The following is a 4,681-nucleotide window of genomic DNA, read 5'->3' on the forward strand; positions in this document are numbered from 1 at the left end:
GTAGATGATTTTCTTTGATTTCAATATAATTTAGATGATTTAAAATTATGCTCCTCGTATAGGGGGTTACCGGTTTTGACGGCTGATATACCCCCGATTGATATCCCGTGTCATCCTTGCTCTCGAAACATAACAGTTCTTTCAAAGGTCCGTCAGGAATAAATAACTCGAAATTGGTCTTCTTTTTCTTGGTCGGGTCAGCCGGATTATGTATTGTCGGATCGTAAATCCAATAAAGTCCATCAGGTTTTTCCCAGATTTTGAACGAAATGTAGGCGTCCAGTCCATTTTCCCTTATTCCTTCGTTAATAGCGCGTACAACTTTTTTAACCAGACTATATTTGATGACAAATCCGGCAGTGTTTTTTTCGGCTTCCAATTTAGCGACTTTTAATGAGATTTTATAAATGTAAGGTCGTTTTTTATAATAATCAGCTGCCACCGTTTTTAATTGAAAATTATTAGTTTTATCCGTGATATTTTCCCAGTTGGGAGGCAAAATTACTTCCGACACGCCAACAACAAATTTGTCCGGTAGTGTTATAGAACGACCCAAGTTTACTTTAAAGTTTGACTGAGTATTCGCCGGATAGAGGTCGCTAGAGGCGGTACTCGGTAGAGTTACGTAAAAGTCGTCCATTTTTATAAAAAGAATGACGGTCTCTTATTTGGAGGGGATTCGAACTCGTGACTATTTTAATTTGCTATTTACAAAGTTGTTCGTCCTACCAAGTAAGCTACCGTCATCCCTACTCGAGATTCGTTTCGTTTCCTACAGATTCTCCTTTCATGAAAGGGCAAAGCGGTATCTTTTCCAAGTGTCGAATGAGTGTTACGCTTTTCCAGTCGGTTATGACTAGCGGACAGAAGGCGCACTTGACCGAAACGCTGTCTGGTAACGAATAAAACCCTTGCGCGGCCAAGTCTCATTTATGTACACCTGGTACCTTCCAATTAACGAAACTCATTAATCGTTTTTTTTCGAAAGAAATTTTAAAGGGATATCGTGGCTATTTACCGTAGCCATTTTTTCTTCGAAATTTACGTATACAACGAAATCGTCCCGAATACAAATCTGGAGTTTCCTCTAACAGCGTACTGGGTAACCTAGCAACGGCGCATTCCTCGATAAACACCTGCTCGTAATCAATCAAACCTGTCACCACTTTAACAATGCCCGAGTATAGCGAGCCTGGGAATTCCTTTAAAGGAGTACTGACCCCTTTTCGCGCCAAAACGCCAACCAATCGGCGCCATTTTGAACAATTTCGCGCCAGCCAATTAGCGCGCAGTACACGCGCCACGCCAGCCAATCAGCGCGCAGTATCCACGTGCTCCCCGCGCCGCGTAGTTACCACGTGGTCCCCGCGCCAATCAGCGCGCGCCACTCTGCGGAGGTCAATGACCTTCGGTGACTTACCCCGAGGGGGGAAGAAAATGTCGACCCCCCGCGCCACCTGCCGGAAGGGGGAAGGAATCGGGGACTTCCGGTGCCGACCCCCTTTCTACCTGTACATTGAAAAGTGCCAAAGATGCTGGTACATCCTACTCAAGCCATTAAGTAAATATTTAGCTTCATCATTTCACGATAGTCGGTGATGGCTGAAGCCATCGATTTTAATGGCGCTTCCACGAGTAACGCGGCTAAAACCCGAGAATTAATTGCTGATAACAATTTGAAGTTAGTAAAATGTCCAAATTTTATAGTGAAATTCAATCTTAATAAGTTTTTCAAATATAACGGTTCTATACCTATTACCCGTACTGATGTCGCTGGCCCAAACAAGCTGTTAACCTGCAAACTGTGTCATGAAAGCGAGAGAGGAGATGGAGCAGCAAATTTCGAACGGCACATACAGGTACGTCGACTCAATCTTAAGTAACTCTTAAAGGAATCTGCAAACAACGTTGCATTTTGGAAGTTACCGTGCGATTAGATTTCCCGCCTCACCTACGCGTATCTTCGACGCCTACTTTTGTATTCCAAATATTCCCAACTCTTGGCTAATATCTGCAAAACAGGTTGCTAGGGCTGAGCGAGTACTCGTTCATCATCTAGTAAAATGTGAGCAAATCGAGAAGGTCCCGTTGACGTCTGCCCAGCAACTACCCTTCAAAGAGACCATGGTTGGCCTAGTCGCTATCAATGGTCTTCCACTCAGCTTTATTGAAGGAAAGGCTTTTAAAGATTTCATGGCTATGTTTTAGCCCCAAATTAACCTTCAATGTCGTCGGACTGTTACGAGGGATTCGAAAATTATTGTTTCCGAAGAAATATCAACTAAACTAAAGGATTTGCTTAAGGACGTTTCGTTCTTACACCCAACGCTTGATTTATAGAGTGCACGAATGAGGGAGGCCGTCCTAGGCGTTAAATGCCAATTCATCAACGATAACTTCGAGCTCCAAAATCGCACCCTCGCATTCACGCACTTCGAAGCTGCACATACGGTGAATATATTCTGGCAAAAGTTGAAGAAATTCTTCGTGACCTATTGGCGTGAAATCAACCCAAGTACTTTATTATCTATTTTTTTATCAAATATTTTGAAATTGGTTAGTTTTATAACGTAAAATTGTTAATATTCCTATAGATTGTAGCAGTTTGTGCTGATAATGCGAATAATATGGTAAAATCTTTAAACCTTCAAGTGGTCTACTCTGAGCCTTGGGACAATGAGGGTTCCAGTGATGAGTCTGACTCGTTCGAACAATTAGATGATGGTAAATAGCAGTGTCTTCATGTACATGTTTAATCCGCTGCTGCAACCTTTTTTAGAAGCCTGCGGTAACACTTTTAATTCTACGTAAACATTTAACCCTGTGAAAGCAGAAGTTAATGAACCGAAGTTATCGAAACGCATTAACCATAATTATGCACACCGCAAAGGGCTGCTTAGCCAGAGTCACGATTCTCGCCTCTCTGACAACGGATGGCACTAAAGCGCGATAACATGTCTCAACAATTATACTTCTATAGGCTGTTTGATAACTTTAGTTCATTTACTTCTGGTGAACGCCAGGCTACCAAATAAGTAATATAAAAAATCGGATGATCATTTATTTAGCATGGAACGATCAAAGCTGGATGATGGTTGAAAACACAATTTCAAAACCCAAGTGGACAAGACTAGACTGTGTCGCGCACACGCTCCAGTTAAAAGTTGTAAACAGCCTACGAAATGACCAATCAGCCTCGAAGCGCGCGCAACAGCCTCGAAGCGCGCGCAACAGCCTCGAAGCGCGCGCAACAGCCTCGAAGCGCGCGCAACAGGCTCGAAGCGCGCGCAACAGGCTCGAAGCGCGCGAAACAGCCTCGAAGCGCGCGAAACAGCCTCGAAGCGCGCGCAACAGCCTCTAAGCGCGCGAAACAGCCTCGAAGCGCGCGAAACAGCCTCGAAGCGCGCGCAACAGCCTCGAAGCGCGCGCAACAGCCTCGAAGCGCGCGCAACAGCCTCGAAGCGCGCGCAACAGCCTCGAAGCGCGCGAAACAGCCTCGAAGCGCGCGAAACAGCCTCGAAGCGCGCGCAACAGCCTCGAAGCGCGCGAAACAGCCTCGAAGCGCGCGAAACAGCCCCGAAGCGCGCGAAACAGCCTCGAAGCGCGCGAAACAGCCTCGAAGCGCGCGAAACAGCCTCGAAGCGCGCGAAACAGCCCCGAAGCGCGCGAAACAGCCTCGAAGCGCGCGAAACAGCCTCGAAGCGCGCGAGACAGGCTCGAAGCGCGCGAAACAGCCTCGAAGCGCGCGAAACAGCCTCGAAGCGCGCGAAACAGCCTCGAAGCGCGCGAAACAGCCTCGAAGCGCGCGAAACAGCCTCGAAGCGCGCGCAACAGCCTCGAAGCGCGCGCAACAGCCTCGAAGCGCGCGCAACAGCCTCGAAGCGCGCGCAACAGCCTCGAAGCGCGCGCAACAGCCTCGAAGCGCGCGCAACAGCCTCGAAGCGCGCGAAACAGCCTCGAAGCGCGGGAAACAGCCTCGAAGCGCGCGAAACAGCCTCGAAGCGCGCGAAACAGCCTCGAAGCGCGCGAAACAGACTCGAAGCGCGCGAAACAGACTCGAAGCGCGCGAAACAGACTCGAAGCGCGCGAAACAGACTCGAAGCGCGCGAAACAGACTCGAAGCGCGGGAAACATACTCGAAGCGCGCGAAACAGACTCGAAGCGCGCGAAACAGACTCGAAGCGCGGGAAACATACTCGAAGCGCGCGAAACATACTCGAAGCGCGCGAAACAGACTCGAAGCGCGCGAAACAGACTCGAAGCGCGCGAAACAGACTCGAAGCGCGCGAAACAGACTCGAAGCGCGCGAAACAGACTCGAAGCGCGCGAAACATACTCGAATTGCGAACGAGAACATCGAAGCGCGCAATCGAAACTCGACGCGCGCGAAACAGACTCGAAGCGCGCGAAACAGACTCGAAGCGCGGGAAACATACTCGAAGCGCGGGAAACATACTCGAAGCGCGGGAAACATACTCGAAGCGCGGGAAACATACTCGAAGCGCGCGAAACATACTCGAAGCGCGTGGAACAGACTCGAAGCGCGCGAAACAGACTCGAAGCGCGCGCAACAGCGTCGAAGCGCGCGCAACAGCCTCGAAGCTCGCGCAACAGCCTCGAAGCGCGCGAAACAGACTCGAAGCGCGGGAAACAAACTCGAAGCGCGCGAAACAGACTCGAA

This window comes from Leiobunum rupestre, chromosome 3 (assembly GCF_980474605.1).
Source record: "Leiobunum rupestre chromosome 3, qqLeiRupe1.1.hap1, whole genome shotgun sequence".
Classification (NCBI taxonomy): domain Eukaryota; kingdom Metazoa; phylum Arthropoda; class Arachnida; order Opiliones; family Sclerosomatidae; genus Leiobunum; species Leiobunum rupestre.